Raw genomic sequence first — 27,776 nt, forward strand, 5'->3', positions numbered from 1 at the left:
CGAAAAGACAATTGGAGTCCTAAAGCAGTGCTTCAGATGCCTGGACCATTCAGGTGGCAGCCTACAGGTCGCTGAGTTTATTGTGGTGTGTTGCATGCTGTATGACCTAGCTATAAGGAGAGGACAACTAATGCCAGATTGGGCTGTAGGTCCACCTCCAGAAAGAGGGGAGACAGAAGAGTCAGCCGGCGAGGCTGAAGAGCAGGAAGAGGCAGAAGAGGAGGCTGGTGAGGACCTAGGGCAGGCCAATCAGCCTGCCGATCTAGCCATGGTCCCACCCTTGCCACCACCCCCTCCCGAAGACCAGTAGCTAGTGGCAGTCATGCGGCTGCTAAGCTGTTGTGTCAGCCGCTCATTTATGAATGCTTTTCCTGAACTTACACTGGGGATAGTCACATTTACATTTACAGTTAAGGTTCACCAAAAGTTGCATTTGCGTTGTGTTACGTTCTTGCTTTGCCTGCACAGGCCTGGCATTTGCATTAATGCTTAACTTAATTAAATTTTTGTTATAATAATGGAATGCAAAACAAATGCAGAACAATTGTTAAATGTTATGCCTAACGTAACTATAAGAGAATGCACAACAATTGTTAAACTCAATAAAAAAATTTATTTAACAGAACAAATTTTTCTTTCAATGCCCTCTACCCCTCCGGCCCCCCCCATTCCCACCCCCCCCCCCGCACCCACACACTCACACCCTCCCCCATCACCCCCTCCCCACCCCCAAACAGCAATGAACAATTGAACTTTAAAAAATGTAACATTGATATAGAAAACAATTAGAAAACAACCCCCTCCCTACCTGCGGCCACGTCTCCCTCCAGGTCCTTTCCCACCCTGTGTTTTAGTACCTCCCGCTAGTTTTGGTCTACGCAGACCGGGACGAAGCTGGTGTGCAACGGAAACCGACAAGACTTCCTGCCACGGTGGTGGTGTCGGAGTGGAAGATGAAGCATGACGATGTTCGCCTTGAGTCAGGAGGAACTGTATCCTCCGTACTCGCTTGCGTGCTTGGGGTTGCACTTGGACCCCACACAACACCTTGGGGTGCAGCGCCGTGTCCAGCCAGCAACGCACACTGAAGGGCATTGATTGCGGCGGTCTGCTCTCTGCTCCCCTCCAAGGTCTGTCGTGCTCACTCAGTTTGCATGACAGACCAATTGGAGAAGCTTGTGGAGAACTGGTAGAACCCTTGGATCAGCTCGCGACCGATCGCGACCATCTCCCTGCACATGGAGATCCAGCACGCCGTCTGCCCTTCCGAGGTAGGCGATTGCTCACCTCGCTGACCCGACCTCCGTGGGGTCGGCGTGTGCAATATGTCACGCCTTGGCATCGCCAGCTGCACACCGCTTGGTCCCGGTGCCTCATCGCTCTCAATGGAGGTTCACCCGCCCCCCCACCCCCACCCCACACATCAACAGGCACTTCTTGCAGGAGCTCCAGCTCCTCCTCATCCTCCTGCTGTTCCTCCTCATCCTCTTAGTGAGGAAATAGTTCCTCCAGCTCCTCAATTTCCTCAGGTTCCTCCTGCTCCACCATTGGAGATGTTGACGGTGCTGGTGCCAACTGCACTTGTACCAGTGTATCAGATTTACCTAAAAGACAGAAATGATTACATTTATTAGAACATAATGATGTACATTACCAAGAGACGTTACAATTCAATACTTTTCATTACCCCAGAAAGCTGTAGCTGCTGCAAGCCCTGCTTCATATGCATGCATGAAATGACATTACATCATTAATAAATCATAAGCACATTACAAGTGTAAAGTCCTGTCCCCTCAGTACAGATTCACACGAGGCATGTAGTGAAGTCAAGGTCACTCTGGACCTGCACCTTTATTTCACAGCTCTGGAATGCTGCACTTGCCTGAGACCTGTCCTTATATACCTGTCTCTTGCAAGTGCACCCCTGGTGGTAAGGTATGCTGGTGGTTACAGGTCATATCTTATTACAGTCATGTATAGTATGTTAGGATACAGTTATATATAATAATGTAAGATACATGACAATAAGTATATTGCATTTTGCATTATAATTACAGGACATTAGATCAGTTACATACTTAAGTTTTTAATACTGTTTTTAATATAGTTCGGCAAATTACAAGTTACTCACGAGATGCATGGCTGGGTTCGGCGAGACCACGGGTGGTGACCGAACAGCTTTCACGGCCAACCAGCGCATCAATTGCGGTTAACGGTTGGAGCTGAGCCATGCCCCCCCCCCACATCCGTCTGCCATTGCTCGGTGTGGTTGATTGATATCTTCTTCTGCAAATGAGAAAAGAGTATGGCATGGCATGGCATGAGCTAATGAACTAGGTAGTATCTTGAGGTCACAACAGTTTAAAATGTTACATGCTGCTGGTTCACGTAACACATTTACGAATGACAAACTTAAATTCACTGAAGTAGATTCATTGTAATATTAAGAATGTACATGCGTGCATGCATCAGTAACATATTACATGTACAATTTGAAATAGAAAATGCAACTTACTGTTAACATGGTTTAACAAATACATTCAAGAATTGGACTCAATGCAGGAGATTCATTGCTCTAATAAAAATTTGCATGCATCAGTAAAATATAAAATATAATCAGTAAAATCTAAAATATAAAATGCAACGTTCTCTTCCTGCAGCCACCAAGCTATTCCAGCGTTTCCTGCACTGGTCGCCCCTCCGCGCCTCAAAGGATGCAGAAGACACCACGGCTGCAATCTGCGCCCAGATTTTACGGTAGTCTCAGGATGGTGGTTTGCCTTCACCTCATTGACCTGGGCCTCGTTTGCCTCATCACTAAAGGGTTTGGCCCTTTTCCTTTCATTTTCAGTCTCCATACTCATTTTTAATTAGACTTAACTTTATGTTTTCAATAAGAATCACTCCAAATTATGTCCACTCAAACCTTCCAACTTCTCTCCTCTCTCTCTAATCCCACCCTGTACCTTCTGAGCATGTGTGATGACCCCTAACCTCCCGAAACGCGGTAAAACCAGTCGTCTGAAAAAGAAATCTCACACACGCGCACAAGGCTGTTGCTAGGCTGGCTGACATCCTCTTTCGGTGGGCGAACGCGACTTCGCCGAAAATGAGATCACCCATTCCACATCGCCGGCCTAAGGCTGAGTGGAAAATTGCAACAAAAAAAAAAATGGGCCTTGTACCAGCGATCAGCAAGGCTGAGGCGTCCCACATCGCTGGAACAAGGCCCATTTTTTGGGGCCTTGGCCACCCAGTGGAAAGTCTACCCCTCAGCAGGCCAGGCAATATCTGTGGTTGAGAGAAACAGAATTAATGTTTCGGGTCTGAGACGCTTTGTCAGAGCTGGAAAAGTTAGAGATGTAACAGGTTTTAAGCAGGTGCAGAGGTGGGGAGAGGGGAGGTAGAACAAAAGGGACAGTCTGTGAGAGCCTGGAAGACAGGAGTGATTAAATATTGCAAATGGGGATGGCAGAATCAGAAACAGCTGCTGCCTGAAAAAGTAGGGGCAGAAGTTATGGTCTGAAATTGTTGAACTTGATTTTGCGTCCAGAAGGCTGTAAAATGCTTAATCGAAAGATGAGGTGCTGTTCCTCGAGCTTATGTTGAGCTTCATTGGAATAGTGGAGGAGGCCGAGGACAGAGAGACCAGACTGGGAGTGGAGCGGGGAATTAAAGTGACCAGCGACCAGAAGCTCGGGGTCACCCTTACGGACTGAACAGAGGTGTTCTGCAAAGTGGTCACCCAATCTGCGTTTGGTCTCCCCAATGTAGAGACCGCATTGTATTTTGCTATTGGAGTAATCTGGACTGGAGGTGACAAAGGTTAGGGTTCCAGCGGTGGATAGGGGAGAGGCTGTGGTAGTTCTGGAGATGGGCAACATTGCAAAGGTTAAGATAGGTAGTCCTGGTGATAGATAGCATTTGAGGTTTGAAGCGCAGCTCAGCGTCAGACAGGATGCTAAGGTTTTGCATGTTCTGGTTCATCCTGTGTAAGCAGCTGAGAAGGCGGGGACGGAATCAGTAGCAATTGAGCAGAATTTATATAAGGGGCTGAAAACATATTCTCCAACTAAATATTGGGAAGACTGAAGCCATTGTCTTTGGGCCCCGTCACAAACTCCGTTCGCTAGACACCGACTCCGTCCCTCTCCCTGGCAACTGTCTGAGGCTGAACCCGACTGTTCACAACCTCGTGTCGTATTTAACCCCGAGATGAACTTCCGACCACATGTCCATGCCATCACTAAGACCACCTATTTCCACCTCTGTAACATTGCCCGTCTCCGCCCCTGCCTCAACTCAAATGCTGCTGAAACCTTCATCAATGCCTTTGTTACTTCTAGACTTGACTATGCCACTCTCTGTAAATTTGAGGTGATCCAAAACTCTGCCACCCGTGTCCTAACTCGTATCAAGTCCCATTCACCCATCACCCCCGTGTTCGCTGACCTATATTGGCTCCTGGTTAAGCAATGCCTCGATTTCAAAATTCTTAGCTTTGTTTTCAAATCCCTCCATGACCTTGCCCCTCCCTATTTCTTTAACCTCCTCCGACCCTTCAACTCTCCGAGATATCTACGCTACTCACATTTCTGGCTATTTTAATCGTTCCACCATTGCCGAGGCCCTAAGCTCTGGAATTCCCTCCCTAAACCTCTCTGCCTCTCTTTCCTCCTTTAAGACGCTCCTGAAAACCTACCTCTTTGACCAAGCTTTTGGTCATCTGCCATAATATCTCCTTCTGTGGCTTGATGTCAAATGTTGTTTGATAACTCTCCTGTGATACTACGTTAAAAGCACTATAGAAATACATGTTGTTGTTGTTGTTGTTGTTGATGAACAACTTCAGCAGAGTGCTTTGAGATGGTCTCAATGGGATATCAAACTCCGGCAGATATGGCATTCTGTTTGAACTTGTCTCTTGCTTCTTATTAATTGAATTGTAATTCTGGTAAAATCTCTTAAATCTTGTCTGCATCCCACTTTTTTTCAAATGCAGCAATTCTATGGGCTAATCATTTCATCGTTGTAATGTGTGCTCCTGTGAGGATGCTCACAGGCTGGTAGAGCTGTTGCGTTGAGAGTGGTTTAGCCAGTCACGTGATGTTCACAAGACTCAATAAAACCCCAGCCAGTTGGGTTCGGGGGGGGTCTACGATGAGGCAGGTGGTTGTGAGCCTGGTGAATGAACCGGTAATGTGCAGTGTGATTGTTAAACCTTTGCTAATAAACCAACTAGTTTTTCATAGCAATGTGTTAAGCAAAGAACCCATGAAGCAATGACATTACAATTATGAAGTCCTCACCTTCTGATGAGCTCCAGATAGTTATTGAAACTCTATTGACACAATGTTAAGTTGTGCATTTCCATTTTGCAAGTTCTGGCTTTTTTTAGATTTCTCTCTCCAGGCCATGTATCAAGTGTGTTGCTAAAGGATGATGAGTTGGCTTGGCACCAGACCTCTAGCAGTGAGGCTCTGAGCTAACCGCGAGGATTTGCTAACGACCTTTCCTTCAACTTGCCCTGTACAGCAGCGACCGACTTCTGCTGGACAACTCTCCACAGCAGCACGGAGATTGGTAATTCAGCAATATGGAGCAATACCACTTCTCTCTGGCACTGCGCACTGCTGCAATGAAATATGGCATCACGCTGAATAAAACATGTCAGAAAACGTAAGGCTGCTCCAACACTAGATCTGTGGGGAATTCCTCCCAGAGTCATTGCTCAAGGAGATTGAACATTTCCCTTGGGGAAAACAGTGGGCAAATCTCACTCTTGGCCACATATTTTCCAATGGCCTGTCAATAATGAAATTGGCAGACATGGCAATGGCTCAAGTATTTACCTCCTGGGAATCATCTGTGTGCCAAATCAGAACCAGCTTAAACTGGAACAACCATAGAGGGGTAGCATTCAATACCTGAAAGCAAAACTGGAATCATAATAACCATTGAATGTAGCCTACCTCCCATTCCATCCATCGCATTTAATACTATCACCCCTTATTTCCAACATGCGCCCATCTCTCCCATTCCACCCGTTACCATCTTGTACATCTATAGTTATATAGAATCACAGAATGGTTACAGCACGGAAGGAGGCCCTTCGGCCCGTCGAGCCCATGCAGTCTCTCTGCAAGAGCACCTCAGCTAGTCCCACTCCCCCGTCCTTTCCCCGTAGCCTTGCAATTTTTTTCCCTTTGGGTACTTATCCAATTCCCTTTTGAAAGCCACAATTAAGTCTGCCTCCACCACCCTTTCAGGCAGTGCATTACAGATCCTAACCACTCGCTGCGAAAAAAGGTTTTCCCTCATGTCACCTTTGGTTCTTTTGCCAATCACCTTAAATCTGTGTCCTCTGGCTCCCAACCCTTACACCAATGGAAACAGTTTCTCTCTATCTACTCTGTCAAGACCCCTCATGATTTTGAACACCTCTATCAAATCTCCTCTCAACCTTCTCTGCTCTAAGGAGAACAACCCCAGCTTCTCCAGTCTATCCACGTAACTGAAGTCCCCCATCCCTGGAACCATTCTCGTAAACATAGAAACAGAAAATAAGTGCAAGAGTAGGTCATCCGGCCCTTCGAGCCTGCACCGCCATTCAATAAGATCATGGCTGATCATTCCCTCAGTACCCCGTTCCTGCTTACTCTCCATACCCCTTGATCTCTTTAGCCACAAGGGCCACATTTAACTCCTTCTTGAATATATCCAATGAACTGGCGTCAACAACTCTCTGCGGCAGGGAATTCCACAGGTTAACAACTCTCTGAGTGAAGAAGTTCCTCCTCATCTCAGTCCTAAATGGCTTACCCCTTATCCTAAGTCTATGTCCCCTGGTTCTGGACTTCCCCAACATCGGGAACATTCTTCCTGCATCTAACCTGTCCAGTTCCGTCAGAATTTTATATGTTTCTATGAGATCCCCTCTCATCCTTCTAAACTCCAGTGAATACAGGCCCAGTTGAGCCAGTCTCTCCTCATATGTCAGTCCTGCCATTCCGGGAATCAGTCTGGTGAACCTTCGCTGCACTCCCTCAATAGCAAGAATGTCCTTCCTCAGATTAGGAGACCAAAACTGAACACAATATTCCAGGTGGGGCCTCAACAAGGCCCTGTACAACTGCAGTAAGACCTCCTTGCTCCTATACTCAAATCCCCTTGCTATGAAGGCCAACATACCATTTGCCTTCTTCACCGCCTGCTGTATCTGCATGCCAACCTTCAATGACTGATGAATCATGACACTCAGGTCTCGCTGCACCTACTCTTTTCCTAATCTGCCGCCATTCAGATAATATTCTGCCTTCGTGTTTTTGCCCCCAAAGTGGATAACCTCACATTTATCCACATTATATTGCATCTGCCATGCATTTGTCCACTCGCCTAACCTGTCCAAATCACCCTGCAGCCTCTTAGCGTCCTCCTCACAGCTCACACCGCCACCCATTTAGTGTCATCTGCAAACTTGGAGATATTACACTCAATTCCATCATCCAAATCATTAATATATATTGTAAATAGCTGGGGTCCCAGCACTGAGCCCTGCGGCACTCCACTAGGCACTGCCTGCCATTCTGAAAAGGACTCATTAATCCCGACTCTCTGCCAACCAGTTCTCTATCCGCGTCAGTACATTGCCCCCAATACCACGTGCTTTGATTTTGCACACCAATCTCTTGTGTGGGACCTTGTCAAAAGCCTTTTGAAAGTCCAAATACACCGAATCCACTGGTTCTCCCTTGTCCACTCTACTAGTTACATCCTCAAAAAATTCTGGAAGATTTATCAAGCATGACTTCCCTTTCATAAATCCATGCTGACTTTGACCAATCCTATCACTGCTTTCCAAATGTGCTACGATTTCATCCTTAATGATTGATTCCAACATTTTCCCCATGATTGATGTCAGGCTAACCAGTCTATAATTACCCGTTTTCTCTCTCCCTCCTTTTTTAAAAAGTGGTGTTACATTAGCAACCCTCCAGTCCATAGGAACTGATCCAGAGTCGATAGACTGTTGGAAAATTATCACCAATGCATTCACTATTTCTAGGGTCACTTCCTTAAGTACTCTGGGATGTAGACTATCAGGCCCTGGGGATTTATCGGCCTTCAATCCTGTCAATTTCCCTAACACAATTTCCCGCCTAATAAGGATATCCTTCAGTTCCTGCTTCTCACTAGACCTTTGGACCCCTAGTACATCCGGAAGGTTATTTGTGTCTTCCTTTATGAAGACAGAACCAAAGCACTTGTTCAATTGGTCTGCCATTTCTTTGTTCCCCGTAATAAATTCACCCGAATCCGACTGCAAGGGAGCTACGTTTGTCTTCACTAAACCTTTTGTGCACCCTCTCCACATCCCTTCTCAAGTGCGGAAGTGGACAAAATACTACAGTTGAGACTGAACCAGTGTTTTATAAAGGTTCATCATAACTTCCTTGCTTTTGTACTCTATGTCTCTATTTATGAAGCCCAGGGTCCTGTATGTTTTTTTAACTGCTTTCGCAACCTGCCCTGCCACCGTCAACAATTTGTGCACATATACCCCCAGGTCTCTCTGTTCATGCACCCCCTTTAGAATTGTACCCTTTAGTTTATATTGCCTTTCCTTGTTCTTCCTACCAAAATGTATAATAGATAATCAATCCAAGCCTCATGATTAATTAATTCTATCTAAATATTGTAACAGGTAAAGTACAGGTGATTATTTCGCAGTGTCAAGAGAGGGTGTGAGCAGGGAGCACATGACTGAAGAAGATTGGACAATGAATAACATACGCAATACAGCTAAGCTGGTCAAAGAAAAGCGCGCGATGTATCTTTAGTTCACTGCAGCATCAACATCTTGCAGCTACTCTGAGCAGATACAATCCCTTCAGTAGACACGGCTAGTAACGTGTCAGCTGTGGCTCAGTGGGTAGCACACTCGCCTCTGAGTCAGAAGGTTGTGGGTTCAAGACTTACTCCAGGAACTTGAGCTTATAAATCGTGGCTAACACTCTAGTGCAGTGCTGAAGGAGTACTACACAGTCAGAGGTGCCTTCTTTTGGATGAGATGTTAAACTGAAACCCAGTCCGCCTTCTCAGGTGGACGTAAAAGATCCTGTGGGACTACTTCAAAGAAGAGCAGCGGAGGTCTCCTTGGTGTCCTGGCCAATATTTATCCCTCAATCAATATCACTAAAAGCAGATTATCTGGTCATTGTCACATTGCTGTTTGTGGGAGCTTGCTGTGCGCAAGTTGTTTCCCACATTACAACAGTGACTACACTCCAAAAGTACTTCATTGGCTGTAAAGTGCTTTGAGATGTCTGGTGGTTGTGAAAGGTACTATATAAATGCATCTTCTTTTCCTTCAGGGCCTTATTGATCTTAATCATTTGAATCGGTTTGTTCACTGGATTCACTCACACTGCCGAGCTCGGTAACTCCCCAAGATAGTGATTAGCACTCACAGCTCAACCAAATTGTTAAAAATACTGTATTCAGAAGAAAACAGTTGCACACTAAAGATAGTGAAAATTCTTTGCATTTATTTCACTTTCTTTAAAAAGGCATTGATGTGAAACCTATTCTTCAGTCATCATTATTTTTTTATCAGGTATTCATCCTTCTAATTTGATTCCAATGCTTGGACTGGGTAGATGCTAAGGTGCTATATTCACTTACTTACATAACCTGCTAAATGCTATTCAGTTTTTCAGTTTTTAGAAGCTAACAGACATCTTACTAGACAGCTGAGTTACAGACACATTACAAGATTCTTGTTCTATGACTATTATTAGCGGATGAGGTCACCTTTGATCTCCGGGGTATGGCATAGCTCACAATAATACTCGGTAGATTCAACAACGTGCTCCCGTCAGAAATACAGTTCTGTAGAAATATTAGAATGTCATACATGGGATATATAAATATAATTCTAAAACAAAACATTTTCTAAAATCATAAATTGCAAAAGAACTTACACATGCTCAGTAACAATAACTCACATCACTGAACATTAACAAAAGAGAAAATGTATAATGTACTCATTTATCATGAATTAAATCACATATACGTATTAATCAGACCCTTTCTCGACTCAAGCAAACTCTTTGCCCTTAATTATTCAGTATTCTTATGGAGCGCCTTGGGACGGCTTACTACATTAAAGGCGCTATATAAATACAAGTTGTTACATAGGATTACATACGCAGCACAAAAACAGGCCATTCGGCCCAACCAGTCCATGCCGGTGTTTAAGCTCCACTCGAGCCTCCTCCCATCTTTCCTCATCTAAATCTATCAGCATAACCCTCTATTCCCTTCTCCCTCAGATGCTTGTCTAGCCTCCCCTTAAACGCATCAATACTATTTGCTTCAACCACTCCCTGTGGTAGTGAGTTCCACATTCTCATAGCTCACCGGGTAAAGAAGGTTCTTCTGAATTCCCTACTGGATTTCTTGGTGACTATCTTATATTGATGGCCACTAGTTATGCTCTTCCCCACACGTGGAAACATTCTCTCTCTATCTCTCTATCAAAACCTTTCATAATTTTAAAGACCTTTATTAGGTCGCCTTATTTTTTCAAAGAGAGACCCAGCCTGTTCATCCTTTCCTGACATGTACACCCTCGTTTTTCTGGTATGATCCTTGTAAATCTTCTCTGCACCCTCTCCATTGCCTCGATATCATTTTTATAATATGGCGACGATAACTGTACGCAGTACTCCAAATGTGGTGTAACCACGGTTCGATACAGGTTTAGCATAACTTCCCTACTTTTCCCTTGTTGTTGTTGTTGAGTGCCAAATTCAGGGCTAGAAGGTCTTGAGTTTGAATCCTAACAGAGTTCACTTAACTCTTGAACATTCTGAGGATAAAATGAGTACCATATCTTCGGGCAAGGGAGATGGTAGCAGAGTGCTTGCCATATTATCACTGTACCTGTTCTTAGGCACTCCGAGTGCTTTGGCAATGGAAAAGATGATCAGCGCTGCAAGCGGATAATTCGTCTTTCTTAGAGACTAAGGGGCCGACATTGATGAACTTACCGCCCACTGCGGCCGACATTCCTCTGCTCGAACTGCCCAGTGCCACTTTCAATGTGCCCTGGAGCGGGCAGGAGGGGAGAGCTGCCGGGAAACGCCCGCCGACGGCCGATGCGCGCAAGTAGACTCCCGCTCGCCGAGATGCCATATTCATGCGGGCGGGAGTCGGCGGGAGTCGACGGGATTCAGCGGCAGGATGGTGGTGGACTGCTGCACGGAGGCTGCTCTGTTCTTAACGGGAAGTGTGAAGATGGGGAAAACAAGTTAATGACATTTTTAAAATGTATTTCTTTACAGGGACTTACCTGTACGGGGTCCCCTGAAGGTCGTCAGATTTTTTTTTTTGATGCTTTTGATTTTCAGATCTTCGACGTTCCGTGGGCCCGACTCCATCCTCGGCGGCACTTGGGCGGCAAGCGCCTCTGCCGCCGAGAATGAGAGCTCCCGCCCGCTGCCGCCCAGATTGGCGGTGTACGTCTTCCATTTGCCGTCCGCCGACCTTCGAGGGACCTTGTTGATGAAAACCACGCCCAAAGAACTGTCAGGGACCTCGGTGGCCAGCGGCGGTCCCTTGGGCGGCACTTGGGCGGGCGAGACCTTCATCAAATTCGGGCCACAAATTCTGCTGCAATTCTGCCTCTCAATTCCAGTTGCCTGAGTGAGTTTCCCAGTTTTGCCCATTATGTGGTATGTTGCAGGAAACAGGCATAGAAAAACACCCCAGGAAGAGAAAAACTTGCCAAGTACAACTCACCACACTTGAGCCCACCTCACATTGGCCAACTGCAGAACAATATTACCAGTGGCTGGTAGTGAATTCTGTGCTGAAACCACTTGCCTTTTAGCTCCAAAACAGAACAGAATTGAAAAGTAGGGAAGTTATGCTAAACCTGTATCGAACCTTGGTTAGACCACACTTGGAGTACTGCGTACAGTTCTGGTCGCCATATTATAGAAAGGTTCTAGAGGAACTGGAGAGGGTGCAGAGAAGATTTACATGGATGATACCAGAAATGCGAGGGTATACATATCAGGAAAGGATGTACAGGCTGGGTCTCTTTTCACTTGGAAAAAAAGAAGGTTGAGGGGTGACCTAATAGAGGTCTTTAAAATTATGAAAGGTTTTGATAGAGTGGATACAGAGAGAATGTTTCCACTTGTGGGGAAGAGCATAACTAGAGGCCATCAATATAAGATAGTCACCAAGAAATCCAATAGGGAATTCAGAAGAAACTTCTTTACCCAGAGAGTGGAGAGAATGTGGAACTCGCTGCCACAGGGAGTATTTGTGGCAAATAGTATAGATGCATTTAAGGGGAGGCTTGACAAGCACCTGAGGGAGAATGGAATTGATGGTTATTCTGATAGAGTTCGATGAGGAAAGAAGGGAGGAGGCTCGAGTGGAGCATAAACGCCGGCATGGACTGGTTGGGCCGAATGGCCTGTTTCTGTGCCGTATATCCCATGTAACGTCAGTTACACCTTACTTCAAACAGCACTATTTAAAACTGAGGGCGTGCTGCACTGTTGGAGGTGCTGTCTTTCAGTTGAGACGTTAAACCGAGGCCCCTTCTGCCCTTTCTCAGGTAGACGTAAAAGATCCCATGGCCACTATTTCGAAGAAGAGCAGGGGAGTTATCCCCGGTGTCCTGGCCAATATTTATCCTTCAATCAACATAACAAAAAACAGATTATCTGGTCATGCGCAAATTGGCTGCTGTGTTTCCTACATTACAACAGTGACTACACTTCAAAAGTACTTCATTGACTGTAAAGCACTTTGAGATGTCCGGTGATCATGAAAGGCGCAAGACAAATGCAAGTCTTTTTTTTCTTGTCTTCTTTCTCTAAAACGGCAATTCTTTTTTCCAAACGAGTTCAGTATTCTACATCTGCTAACATTTGTATTGATTCTTAAAAAGTTGTAAACTGCAAATTTTGAATTCATAGTAACAACAGAAAAGCAAATTTTTGAAAATGATCTTGGCTAAAGGGTACCTAAACATTGATGAAGTCAAAATTCCTTTCACTACCTTGTTTATTCATCTCTCTTTTAAATTATTATGAATAGTTCCCTGCCAATTCATATCCCTTTGGCCAGAGGACTCTGTGCACCCTTATTTGCATGTGCGAGTGGTTCTAGAAACCACGAATGTCGAGGACAACCACCAGGCAAGATGTTTCTTCTGGTGGACGTGATCAAGCTCAAAATTACTGAGCTTGAGAGACAGTTGGAGGCACAATGTGGAAGGAGCCACAGTGCCTGGAACATTGAAAGAAGTGGTCACCCGACAGATAGAAATGAATAGATAGATAGAAAATGATACCCGCCCTCCTGTATGGCTCAGAGACATGGACCATATACAGTAGAAACCTCAAATCGCTGGAGAAATACCACCAACGATGTCTCCGCAAGATCCTGCAAATCCTGAGAGGACAGATGCACCAACATCAGTGTTCTTGATCAGGCCAACATCCCCAATATCGAAGCACTGACAACACTTGACCAGCTCTGTTGGGCAGGCCACATTGTTCGCAAGCCCGACACAAGACTCCAGATAACTCCAGAGTGAGGATCACACCTGGTGGCCTGCCTTTTATACTAGGCCAGGCACACCTATACAGGTAACCTGCAAGTCTCCCACTGCTGTGCCCTCTGGTGGCACACCTTGTGATAGTGCACACAGTAACCATGTAGGATATATGACAAAAATGAAAAGCAAATTACAATTTAAATGAAGAAAGATTGCAAAGTGTTGCAGTACAGAGAGACCTGGGGGTCCTTGTGCATGTAACACATAAAGTTAGTATGCAGGCACAGCAAGTAATCAGGGAAAGTTACTGGCCGGGAATAGATTGCGCTTTGGTAAGGATATTTCAGCATTGGGCCCTGCGTCAGGGGGCGCAGCACTAAGGGAGGCATTGTACACTTTTCGTGGTGCTAGGATGGGAAACTTGCGAACTAAAGTGCCAGGCCCTGTGCGTTCCAGAGAGGCGTGGATGGGGAGGGGGGGGAAACCTTAAAAAAAAACATTCCCAAACCATTGCCCACGCCACAAGACAAATCGCTAAAAAAATTAAAAGAACAGTCACACTAACTTGACCTCCCTCTGCCGCTATGCTGGACCGTGTTGATTTCCCAGGCGGTCATTGCAGGCGGACTTCTGGGTGGACGGATCGGGCAAAAGTCCAAAGTATTGCCGGTGTAGCAATCAGAGGCGTTGCAAACCTGGAGCAGCTCTTCCCGACGGTGCAGCTCAGCGACGTCGCAAAACCGGACCGGAGGATCACGATGCGGCATGGGAGACCTGAACGCTGCTTGACGGTGGAGGAGCATTTCCTGGAGCGTATTAGGGATGGTTTTCTAGACCAATATGTCGAGGAACCAACGAGAGAGCTGGCCATCCTAGACTGGGTGATGTGTAATGAGAAGGGACTAAATAGCAATCTTGTTGTGCGAGGCCCCTTGGGGAAGAGTGACCATAATATGGTAGAATTCTTTATTAAGATGGAGAGTGACACAGTTAATTCAGAGACTAGGGTCCTGAACTTAAGGAAAGGTAACTTCGATGGTATGAGACGTGAATTGGCTACGATAGACTGGCGAATGATACTTAAAGGGTTGACGGTGGATAAGCAAAGGCAAACATTTAAAGATCACATGGATGAACTTCAACAACTGTACATCCCTGTCTGGAGTAAAAATAAAACGGGGAAGGTGGCTCAACCGTGGCTAACAGGGGAAATTAAGGATAGTGTTAAATCCAAGAAAGAGACATATAAATTGGCCAGAAAAAGCAGCAAACCTGAGGACTGGGAGAAATTTAGAATTCAGCAGAGGAAGACAAAGTGTGTAATTAGGAGGGGGAAAATAGAGTATGAGAGGAAGCTTGCTGGGAACATAAAAACTGATTGCAAAAGCTGCTATAGATATGTGAAGAGAACAAGATTAGTGAAGACAAACGTAGGTCTCTTGCAGTCAGATTCAGGTGAATTTATAATGGGGAACAAAGAAATGACAGATCAGTTGAACAAATACTTTGGTTCTGTCTTCAAGAAGGAAGACACAAATAACCTTCCGAAAATACTAGGGGACCGAGGGTCTCGAGAGAAGGAGGAACTGAAGGAGATCCTTATTAGACGGGAAATTGTGTTAGGAAAATTGATGGGATTGAAGGCTGATAAAATTCCCGGGGTCTGAGAGTCTGCATCCCAGAGTACTTAAGGAAGTGGCCCTAGAAATAGTGGATGCATTGGTGGTCATTTTCCAACAGTCTATCGACTCTGGATCAGTTCCTATGGACTGGAGGGTTGCTAATGTAACACCACTTTTTAAAAAAGGAGGGAGAGAGAAAACAGGGAATTATAGACCGGTTAGCCTGACATCAGTAGTGGGGAAAATGTTGGAATCGATTATTAAAGATGAAATAACAGTGCATTTGGAAAGCAGTGACAGGATCGGTCCAAGTCATCATGGATTTATGAAAGGGAAATCATGCTTGAAAAATCTTCTGGAATTTTTTGAGAATTTAACTAGTAGAATGGACAAGGGAGAACCAATGGATGTGGTGTATTTGGACTTTCAAAAGGCTTCTGACAAGGTCCCACACAAGAGAGTGGTGTGCAAAATTAAAACACATGGTATTGGGGGTAATGTACTGACGTGGATAGAGAACTGGTTGGCAGACAGAACATAAGAACATAAGAATTAGGAATAGGAGTAGGCCATCTAGCCCCTTGAGCCTGCTCCGCCATTCAACAAGATCATGGCTGATCTGGCCATGGACTCAGCTCCACTTACCCGCCCGCTCCCCGTAACCCTTAATTCCCTTATTGGTTAAAAATTTATCGATCTGTGATTCGAATACATTCAATGAGCTAGCCTCAATTGCTTCCTTGGTCAGAGAATTCCACAGATTCACAACCCTCTGGGAGAAGAAATTCCTTCTCAACTCGGTTTTAAATTGGCTCCCCCGTATTTTGAGGCTGTGCCCCCTAGTTCTTGTCTCCCCGACCAGTGGACACAACCTCTCTGCCTCTATCTTGTCTATCCCTTTCAATAATTTTAAATATTTCTATAAGATCACCCCTCATCCTTCTGAACTCCAACGAGTAAAGACCCAGTCTACTCAATCTATCATCATAAGGTAACCCCCTCATCTCCGGAATCAGCCTAGTGAATCGTCTCTGTACCCTCTCCAAAGCTAGTATATCCTTCCTTAAGTAAGGTGACCAAAACTGCACGCAGTACTCCAGGTGCGGCCTCATCAATACCCTATACAGTTGCAGCAGGACCTCCCTGCTTTTGTACTCCATCCCTCTCGCAATGAAGGCCAACATTCCATTCGCCTTCCTGATTACCTGCTGCACCTGCAAACTAACTTTTTGGGATTCATGCACAAGGACCCCCAGGTCCCTCTGCACCACAGCATGTTGTAATTTCTCCCCATTCAAATAATATTCCCTTTTACTGTTTTTTTTTCCAAGGTGGATGACCTCACATTTTCCGACATTGTATTCCATCTGCCAAACCTTAGCCCATTCGCTTAACCTATCTAAATCTCTTTGCAGCCTCTGTGTCCTCTACACATCCCGCTTTCCCACTAATCTTTGTGTCATCTGCAAATTTTGTTACACTACACTCTGTCCCTTCTTCTAGGTCATCTATGTATATTGTAAACAGTTGTGGTCCCAGCACTGATCCCTGTGGCATACCACTAACCACCGATTTCCAACCCGAAAAAGGACCCATTTATCCCGACTCTCTGCTTTCTGTTAGCCAGCCAATTCTCTATCCATGCTAATACATTTACTCTGACTCCGCGTACCTTTATCTTCTGCAGCAACCTTTTGTGTGGCACCTTATCGAATGCCTTTTGGAAATCTAAATATACCACATCCATCGGTACACCTCTATCCACCATACTCATTATATCCTCAAAGAATTCCAGTAAATTAGTTAAACATGATTTCCCCTTCATGAATCCATGTTGCGTCTGCTTGATTGTACTATTCCTATCTAGATGTCCCGCTATTTCTTCCTTAATGACAGCTTCAAGCATTTTCCCCGCTACAGATGTTAAACTAACCGGCCTATAGTTACCTGCCTTTTGTCTGCCCCCTTTTTTAAACAGAGGTGTTACATTAGCTGCTTTCCAATCCGCTGGTACCTCCCCAGAGTCCAGAGAATTTTGGTAGATTATAACGAATGCATCTGCTATAACTTCCGCCATCTCTTTTAATACCCTGGGATGCATTTCATCAGCACCAGAGGACTTGTCTACCTTGAGTCCCATTAGCCTGTCCAGCACTACCCCACTAGTGATAGTGATTGTCTCAAGGTCCTCCCTTCCCACATTCCCGTGACCAGCAATTTTTGGCATGGTTTTTGTGACTTCCACTGTGAAGACCGAAGCAAAATAATTGTTTAAGGTTTCAGTCATTCCCACATTTCCCATTATTAAATCCCCCTTCTCATCTTCTAAGGGACCAACATTTACTTTAGTCACTCTTTTCCGTTTTATATATCGGTAAAAGCTTTTACTATCTGTTTTTATGTTTTGCACAAGTTTACTTTCCTAAATCTATCTTTCCTTCCTTTATTGCTTTCTTAGTCATTCTTTGCTGTCGTTTAAAATTTTCCCAATCTGCTAGTTTCCCACTAACCTTGGCCACCTTATACACATTGATTTTTAATTTGATACTCTTCTTTATTTCCTTGGTTATCCATGGCTGGTTATCCCTTCTCTTACCACCCTTCTTTTTCACTGGAATATATTTTTGTTGCGCACTATGAACGAGCTCCTTAAAAGTCCTCCACTGTTCCTCAATTGTGCCACCGTTTAATCTGTGTTTCCAGTCTACTTTAGCCAACTCTGCCCTCATCCCACTGTAGTCCCCTTTGTTTAAGCATAGTATGCTCACTTGAGACACTACTTCCTCACCCTCAATCTGTATTACAAATTCAACCATACTGTGATCACTCATTCCAAGAGGATCTTTTACTAGGAAATCGTTTATTATTCCTGTCTCATTACACAGGACCAGATCTAAGATAGCTTGCTCCCTTGTAGGTTCTGTAACATAATTTTCTAAGAAACAATCCCGTATGCATTCTATGAATTCCTCCTCCAGGCTACCCCTTGCGATTTGATTTGACCAATCGATATGGAGGTTAAAATCCCCCATGATTACTGCCGTTCCTTTTTCACATGCCTCCATTATTCCCTTGATTATTGCCCACCCCACCATGAAGTTATTATTTGGGGGCCTATAAACTACGCCCATCAGTGACTTTTTCCCCTTACTATCTCTAATCTCCAGCCACAATGATTCAACATTTTGTTCATTAGAGCCAATATTGTCTCTCACAACTGCCCTGATATCATCCTTTATTAACAGAGCTACCCCACCTCCTTTCCCTTCTTGTCTATCTTTCCGAATTGTCAGATACCCCTGTATGTTTAATTCCCAGTCTTGGCCACCCTGCAACCACGTTTCTGTAATGGCCACCAAATCATACCCATTTGTAATGATTTGTGCCGTCAACTCATTTACTTTATTTCGAATGCTGCGTGCGTTTAGGTAGAGTGTTTTAATACTAGTTTTTAAACCATGATTTTTAGTTTTGACCCCTCCTGCAGCTCCTTTATATTCATACATATTGTCCCTTCCTATCACCTTGTGGTTTACACTTACCCCAGTGCTACTCTGCTCTGTTGCCTCCTGCCTTTTGCATTCTTTCTTGGGGTCCTGTTCATCTGCGCTCTCACCCACTCTAACTAGCTCAGAGCCCTCTCCTGGGTTCCGAATACTCCTTGCATTGAGGCACCGAGCTTTCATGCTTGCCTTTTTATTACACTTTGACCCTTTAGAATTTTGCTGTACAGTGGCCCTTTTTGTTTTATGCCTTGAGTTTCTCTGCCCTCCACTTTTACTCATCTCCTTTCTGTCTTTTGCTTTTGTCTCCATTTTGTTTCCCTCTGTCTCCCTGCATTGGTTCCCATCCCCCTGCCATATTAGTTTAACTCCTCCCAACAGCACTAGCAAACACTCCCCCTAGGACATTGGTTCCAGTCCTGCCCAGGTGCAGACCGTCCGGTTTGTACTGGTCCCACCTCCCCCAGAACCGGTTCCAATGCCCCAGGAATTTGAATCCTTCCCTGCTGCACCACTGCTCAAGCCACGTATTCATCTGAGCTATCCTGCGATTCCTAGTCTGACTAGCACGTGGCACTGGTAGCAATCCCGAGATTACTATTTTTGAGGTCCTACGTTTTAATTTAGCTCCTAGCTCCTTAAATTCGTCTCGTAGGACCTCATCCTTTTTTTAACCTATATCATTGGTACCAATGTGCACCACGACAACTGGCTGTTCACCCTCCATTTTCAGAATGTCCTGCACCCGCTCCGAGACATTCTTGACCCTTGCACCAGGGAGGCAACATACCATCCTGGAGTCTCGGTTGCGGCCGCAGAATCGCCTATCTATTCCCCTTACAATTGAATCCCCTATCACTATCGCTCTCCCACTCTTTTTCCTGCCCTCCTGTGCAGCAGAGCCAGCCACGGTGCCATGAACTTGACTGCTGCTGCTGCCCTCCCCTGATGAGTCATCCCCCTCAACAATACTCAAAGCGGTGTATCTGTTTTGCAGGGGGATGACCGCAGGGGACCCCTGCACTACCTTCCTTGCACTGCTCTTTCTGCTGGTCTTCCATTCCCTATCTGGCTGTGGACCCTTCACCTGCGGTAAGACCAACTCGCTACACGTGCTACTCACGTCATTCTCAGCATCGTGGATGCTCCAGAGTAAATCCACCCTCAGCTCCAATTCCACAACGCGGACCGTCAGGAGCTGAAGATGGATACACTTCCCGCACACGTAGTCGTCAGGGACACCGTAAGTGTCCCTGAGTTCCCACATGGCACAGGAGGAGCATATCACGTGACCAAGCTCTCCTGCCATGCCTTAACCCTTAGATACACTTAAATTGGCAATAACAATGCTAAAGTTTACTCGCTGTTATAGAAGAGAAAAAAGAAAAACTACTCACCAATCACCAGCCAATCACTTACCCCCTTGGCTGTGACATTGCCTTCCTATTTCTTTTTTGCTTTCTCCCTGTAGCTGCACAATTACGCCTCTCCACACACCTCCTCGACGCTGGGCCCTGGACTCCCTGCTGTGCCTTTTATAGGAAGCAGAGAGTCGGGATAAACGGGTCCTTTTCGGAATGGCAGGCAGTGACTAGTGGAATGCCGCAGGGCTCAATGCTGGGACCCCAGCTATTTACAATATACATCAATGATTTAGATGAAGGAATTGAGTGTAATATCTCCAAGTTTGCAGATGACACTAAGCTGGGTGGCGGTGTGAGCTGTGAGGAGGATGCTCAGAGGCTGCAGGGTGACTTGGACAGGTTAGGTGAGTGGGCAAATGCATGGCAGATGCTGTATAATGTGGATAAATGTGAGGTTATCCACTTTGGCAGCAAAAACACGAAGGCAGAATAGTATCTGAATGGCGACAGATTAGGAAAAGGGGAGGTGCAACGAGACCTGGGTGTCATGGTACATCAGTCATTGAAAGTTGGCATGCAGGTACAGCAGGCGGTGAAGAAGGTAAATGATATGTTGGCCTTCATAGCTAGGGGATTTGACTATAGGAGCAGGGAGGTCTTACTGCAGTTGTACAGGGCCTTGTTGAGGCATCACCTGGAATATTGTGTTCAGTTTTGGTCCCCTAATCTGAGGAAGGACATTCTTGCTATTGCGGGAGTGCAGCGAAGGTTCACCAGACTGATTCCCGGAATGGCAGGACTGACATATGTGGAGAGACTGGCTCAACTGTGCTTGTATTCACTGGAGTTTAGAAGGATGAGAGGATATCTCATAGAAACATATAAAATTCTGACGGGACTGGACAGGTTAGATGCAGAAAGAATGTTCCCGATGTTGGGGAAGTCCAGAACCAGGGGACACCGTCTAAGGATAAGGGATATGCCATTTAGGACAGAAAGGAGGAGAAACTTCTTCACTCAGACAATTGTTAACCTGTGGAATTCTCTACCACAGAGAGTTGTTGATGCCAGCTCATTGGATATATTCAAGAGGAAGTTAGATATGGCCCTTATGGCTAAAGGGATCAAGGGGTATGGAGAGAAAGCAGGAAAGGGGTACTGAGGTGAATGATCAGCCATGATCTTATTGAATGGTGGTGCAGGCTCGAAGGGCCGAATGGCCTACACCTGCACCTATTTTCTATGTTTCTATGTTTCTTTCACACCGCTCTGAGACAAAACAAGGAACGCAAAGGACCAGAAAATCCAGCCCTTGTTGGGTCTCCATCTCTCCATCCAAAGGGGGAAAAAAGGCATATGAGCAGAACCACAGAAGGACAATCGGTAGGGGGGGGGGGGGGGGGGGAGAGGGGGGGAACCACCCTCACTGATAAGCCTGAACCAGCAAGAAGAGAAGGCACACTACTTAACAGGCAAATGTACAGGGGAGCCTGTGGGAGAGGGCAAGGTTGAAGGAAATACTGGCAAGACAAGATTGGTAAGGACCCAACAAGATTCCTCGTATATAGGCTCAGCATGATTTGCTGTCTCAAAATATTGGAATGATCTTGCATTCATCTTCAAGGACAAATGTCTCTGTGTGCACAGCTCTTCTCTCTTTCACACCATAGCGGGTAGCTTGGAGAAAGAGGCCGGCCACTCCGATGTGGGTATTTGCCGTGCCCTCACCTACTCCGTCCTGGCACCTTACACGCACAAGCATCAGCACAGGGACACTCACTCGGGAGGAATTAGTTCAACAGCCTGTCACCAGATGAGTCACAAAGCACGTTAGAATGAGGGCCTGGGAGTGGAACAGGAGGGAAGTGCCGTTCCTTCACGGAGAGGGTGAAATGGCCCCTCTCAGCTGAAGAGCCTGGGGACCCAGATCTCAGGGGGCGGGCACTGTCTTTAAAAGAACAATGATTCGGGCCAAGTGATCGCATGTGCAGACAGTGGAGATGATTTCCACACACATGGTTGAGATGATGCGCAAGTAGGCGGGGTGGGGGGAGGGCGATCCACTTACTCAAGTCCACAACACACTGCCGGAGGTTTCTCATGATGTGCAGAACACCCTGGCGAATGTGACAGCCCAGAAGGTTGCTGCAGCATTAAAATCACTGTCAGGGCTGGTGATGTCATCGCCCATCGTTTCCCCCCCATGAGCATATGTGAATTAGGACCAATGTTCCCTTTAAGCTGCGCGGCCGAGCAGCGGTCTGGAGGTCCCGCACAGACTGCTCGCCGGCTTTTCAATGGAAATAAACAGGCAATAATTTGAATGGGCTGTGCAGCCCGTTAAAGGGACTGCGCACCCAAAAATAATTAACAGGAACATTGATTAGGCTTTGGGCTGGCAGCTTTGTAAGCTGTCCAGAAACCTTCATTAAAAGCGAGACCTGGGTGGCTTTCTGGATGAGATCTTAAACCGAGGCCCCGTCTGCTTTCTCAGGTGGATGTAAAAGATCTCATCAGGGGAGTTATCCCCGGTGTCCTGGACAATATTTATCCCTCAATCAACATAATAAAAACAGATTATCTGGTCATTATCACATTGCTGTTTGTGGGAGCTTGCTGTGCGCAAGTTGGCTGCCGCATTTCCCACATTACAACACAGTGACTACACTCCAAAAGTACTTCATTGGTTGTAAAGCACTTTGAAACATCTGGTGGTCGTGAAAGGCGCTATATAAATGCAAGTCTTTCTTTCGTTCTCTCTGTTAAGTAACCTGGGCATTTTTATTGCCTACCCACCGGGCAGGTAGGGTTAAGATTTATACCCCAGGTGTCACAGGGTGCGGGTTTTAGAAAGGAACTGGATTTAGCGATGGCAATTCACCTACAATTGTTAACAGGAAAAATATTGGCAAGTGCCAAGTGCAGGCGGCGGGAGTAAATAATGGGAGAAGGCTTTAATCGGCGTACTGAAAAACAGTCACAGGAATGATTTCTCCACTGGGGTGTGGGACCTCTAACGTAACTAGTTTCAGCAGGAGTCACACGTGTATTGCGAAAAGGGTCATTTTACTAACAGCAGTTTGCAGAAATCCTAAAGCAGGCAGAAAATCAAACGGCAAGATGGTCTATCAGGATTCAGTTTCATCCTGTCACGGAGATGTGCCTGAAACCGGTTTCTTCGCACAGAACATGCATTTTTAGTCATTCTGAGCACACTGCCTGTGAAGCAAGGCGAAGTAAATCACCCTTGTGAGACTTTGCTTCAACTCAGCGCCCGATATTTAACTATTCATTTATACAGTAAATATGTCAGGGCGAGATGGATGTGGGCCGCGTGCTCGGTATCAATTTGCTGAGCATTTCTCAGCATGTCTCTCCCTGGTGGGGCCTGGGCTCGGTGCCATGCATGCCAGCAGGTCGTATCGATCAGCTGATTAAGCAGCAATCGATTAGCCGCTGATTAACATATTGTTAGAAATGACCTCTGCTTTTCTGGCTCCAGAAAGGGCCTCCATGGATTAACAGGTGCAATATTTGTGAGACAATGGGAAATCAGTAAGGAGCTGACAAGGAGGCCAGATCGATGTGATTTACATTATTAACCCTGAGAGAAAGACAGCAGCACATCCAGAGCTGCATCCATAAATACAGCAAGCCAAGCATTTAAGATGTGTATCGAAAATAACCTCGATTTGTGTCCTTTTTTTACCCCCCTCCTTCTGAAAGCGACAGTGTAGGAGCAAAGCTCGCCCCCTTTGCCTGCTGTCACAGCTGGCAGTGTTCTTGTCTCTAGACTCAGTGTGTTTGATCACCACTGGTGTCTTCTGTTTCCGCTCCTCCCGACATGACATCAATTTTCAGGTGAGAAAGTCAACCAAGATCCTGCCTTCTGGGTTGATGATAAAACAGCGTTGTGGAAATGTGCTCACACAAGCAGGACATGGCACCAAAGGAAAGATGCAAGGAGATAGTCATTCTTACAAGCAGGAAAAACGACCAGGGAGGGAGTGATCTGCATTACTTATAAGTGGCGCCGGTGGACAGGTGGTTCTTTGATGGTATCTCAGGAGATGTTACATAAGAACATAAGAAATAGGAGCAGGAGTAGGCCATACGGCCTCTCGAGCCTGCTCCGCCATTTAATACATCATGGCTGATCCGATCATGGACTCAGGTCCACTTCCCTGTCCACTCCCCATAACCCTTTATCATTTAAGAAACTGTCTATCTCTGTCTTAAATTTATTCAATGACCCAGCTTCCACAGCTCTCTGAGGCAGCGAATTCCACAGATTTACAACCCTCTGAGAGAAGAAATTCCTCCTCATCTCAGTTTTAAATGGGCGGCCCCTTATTCTAAGGTTATGCCCCCTAGTTCTAGTCTCCCCCATCAGTGGAAACATCCTCTCTGCATCCACCTTGTCGAGCCCCCTCATAATCTTATACGTTTCAATAAGATCGCCTCTCATTCTTCTGAATTCCAATGAGTACAGGCCCAACCTCCTCAACCTTACCTTTCCTCATAAGTCAACCCCCTCATCTCCGGAATCAACGGAGTGAACCTTCTCTGAACTGCCTCCAAAGCAAGTGTATCCACTCTCCAAAACGAGGATAGGCATGCCACTGATTTGCAGTTTTCATGGAGAGAAAAATGGATGGGATTGCAGAATACAATCCCTCAAACAGTGTTGAAGATCATAGAATCGTGCAATGATACAGCACAGAAGGGGGCCATTTGGCCCATCGTGTCTGTGCCGGCTCTTTAAAAGCTGTCCAATTGTTCTCATGTCTCCCTGCCCTTTTCCCATAACTCTGCAAATTTTCCCCCTTCACGTACCTAAATCAATACCCTTTTGACAGTTATTATTGAATCTGCTTCCACCAGGCTTGCAAGCAGTGCATTCCAGATCACAACTCGCTGCGTAAGAAAGGTTCTCCTCCTCTCGCCTCTGGTGCTTCAGCCACTAACCTTGAATTGACGTCCTCTGGTTACCGACCCTCCTGCTGCTAGAAACAGTTTCTATTTGTTTCGAACAATCTCCCCGTAACCTTCTCTACTGTAAGAACAATCCCAGCCTCTCTAGTCTCTCCATGTAACTGAATTCCCGCATCCCTGGTAGCGTTCTAGTAAATCTCCTCTGCACCTTCTCTAAGGCCTTGGCATCATTCCCAAAGTTAGCCAAAATACTCCATCCGAGGCCTAACCAGTGTTTATATAGGTTTAACATAACTCCCTTGCATTTGTTCTCATGATTCTAATTATAAAGCCAAGGATCCCTTATGTTTTTTTAATAGCCTTCTTAACTTGTCCTGTCATCTTCAAAGTACTTACAGCCTCATGTCTTTCTATTCCTGCATCGCCTTTAAAATTGTATTATTTACTGTAATTTATATTGCCTCTCCTCATTCTTCCGACCAAAATGCATCATGTCACACTTCTCTGCATTACACTGCGTCTGCCATGTGTTTGCCCATTTCACCAGTCTGTCTCTGTCCTCCTGAAATCTGCTACTATCCTCCTCAGAGTTTACCGCATTTCCGAGTTTTGTGTTATCTTCAAACTTGACCTTATGCCCTATGTCCCTGTTATGTATGCAATAAAGGTTCAAACTGAGTACTGTTTAACTAAGCAAGGTACAACCTTGGCTCTGCTTTATTTAGGCCCAAAGTGCCTGACTCTCAAAATGGCTGGCCTTTTATACCTGAGCAGCATCGTGTGCGTGCTGCTCAGGGGCCTCCAACAATGACGCCATCTGGTGGCTAAAAACAGAATGTACATACATAACAATACCCAAGCCCAGGTCATTAATATATAACAAAAAATATCCCTTAATCCCATGAAAGAAAAACAGAATGTGACTTATTCAGTCATCGTAAATTGTGGGATAAATTTGGTTATGTGAAGGGGAAAGCAGACTTTGAAGAGATTAACATTTCTTTAAATAAAAGAACTTGTACCTCGGGGGAAAAACATAAAAGAAGATAAGAAGCTGGATTTTCCTCAGATTCTCCTACTTACAACTGCCACTGTCATTTCAACGCCATTCAATGCACGTTGAGCACTTTGAGATGATTTTAAAGTAGCTTTTACTTTGGCCTTGGAGGAATGCTTGTAAAAAATAGGGGGCTGGAATTTGGTCAAAAACCGCCACCACCGGATTACCAGCCCAAAAAACTGCAATGATTATTTAATTAAGGTTGGCGGAAAATTAATCAAAAAAATGAAAAAATAATCTGCCCGGCAGGAAAAATCGGTGTTCCAAGTGGATTCTCGGCAGAAAATCCTCGGCGATCCTGGTCAAGTTCAGTCATATTTTAGTCAAATTTAGTCGGAGGCTGTGAGTTGGGCCTAGGGAGGGGGGAAAAACACAAAAAATATGCTTAAAAAAAAAATAAAAAAATAAAAAAAATCAGAACACATTCACAGGACCCTTTTCCACTGAATCGCAGCAAAAGAAATTTAAAATAAGCTTTAACTTACCTTTTCTTTGCAGGGTTTCTTATCAACCGCCGATCGAAGGGGCTGCAGCGGCTGTTTTTTTCCTCCTCAACTGCGGGTCACACTTATCACCGAAATCGGGCAGAAGCGGTTCTTTCAGTGTTGCACGCCGGCGGTCTGCTCCCCAGTGATATTTCGGGACCGCCGGCGGAACACTTTGATCAAACTCGCACCGGGTGGTTTACCACCAAAAAATACCAGTACCACCGAAAAACACGGGGGAAATGCTGACCAAATTCCAGCCCAGGGTATTCCTGGTGGCTAGTCTTAGCAAAGCCAGATGTAAATTGGGGCTCGTTGCCAGGTGCAAGAGACCCATGTACTGAGAACTGGCAGTGTGAGCACCCTTCTAAACGCAAAGCTAAATCAGCAACAACAACCTGTACTTATATAGTGCCTTTAACATAGTAAAATGTCCCAAGGCGCTTCACAGGAGTATTATCAGATAAAAAAATTGATGCCGAGCCGCATAAGTAGAAATTAGGGCAGGTGACCAAAAGCTTGGTCAAAGAGGTAGGTTTTGAGGAGCGTCTTGAAGGAGGAAAGAGAGGTAGCGAGGCGGAGAGGTTCAGGCAGGGAGTTCCAGAGCTTGGGGCCCAGGCAACAGAAGGCACGGCCACCGATGGTTGAGCGATTATAATCAATGATGCTCAAGAGGGCAGAATTAGAGGAGCGCAGGCATCTCGGAGGGGTTGTGGGACTCGAGGAAATTGCAGAGATAGGGAGGGGCGAAGCCATGTAGGGATTTGAAAATAAGGATGGGAATTTTGAAATTGAGAATTTTGAAATCGAGAATTTTTGAAATTGCTTAACCGGAAGCCAATGTTGGTCAGCAAGCACAAGGGGTGATGGGTGAGCGGGACTTGGTGCAAGTTAGGACACGGGCAACCGAGTTTTGGATCATCTCTAGTTTATGGAGGGTAGAATGTCGGAGGCCAGCCAGGAGTGCATTGGAATAATCAAGTGTAGAGGTAACAAAGGTATGGACGAGGGTTTCAGCAACTAATGAGCTGAAGCAGGGGCAGAGGTGGCCAATGTTACAGTGATGGAAATAGGCGGTCTTAGTTATGCTGCAGATATGGGGTTGGAAGCTCATTTCAGGGTCAAACATGACACCAAGGTTGCGGACAGTCTGGTTCAGCCTCAGACAGAAGTTGGGGCGAGGGATGGAGTCAGTGGCTAGGGAACGGAGTTTATGGTGGGG

General features: G+C 45.6%; 1 long non-coding RNA gene across 1 annotated transcript in view; it reads right to left on the reverse strand.

Annotated features, from left to right (window-relative positions):
- Positions 1 to 747: 747 nt before the first annotated feature.
- The window catches only part of LOC139233197 (uncharacterized), a 39,260-nt gene continuing 12,231 nt past the window's right edge, over positions 748 to 27,776 (reverse strand). Inside the window, exons 2-4 of the long non-coding RNA XR_011588157.1 lie at positions 9,814 to 9,891; positions 2,132 to 2,286; positions 748 to 1,604 (exon numbers count right to left, since the gene is read on the reverse strand). This is a non-coding gene — a long non-coding RNA (uncharacterized lncRNA). The remainder of the gene's footprint in view (positions 1,605 to 2,131; positions 2,287 to 9,813; positions 9,892 to 27,776) is intronic.

This window comes from Pristiophorus japonicus, chromosome 20, assembly GCF_044704955.1.
Source record: "Pristiophorus japonicus isolate sPriJap1 chromosome 20, sPriJap1.hap1, whole genome shotgun sequence".
Classification (NCBI taxonomy): domain Eukaryota; kingdom Metazoa; phylum Chordata; class Chondrichthyes; family Pristiophoridae; genus Pristiophorus; species Pristiophorus japonicus.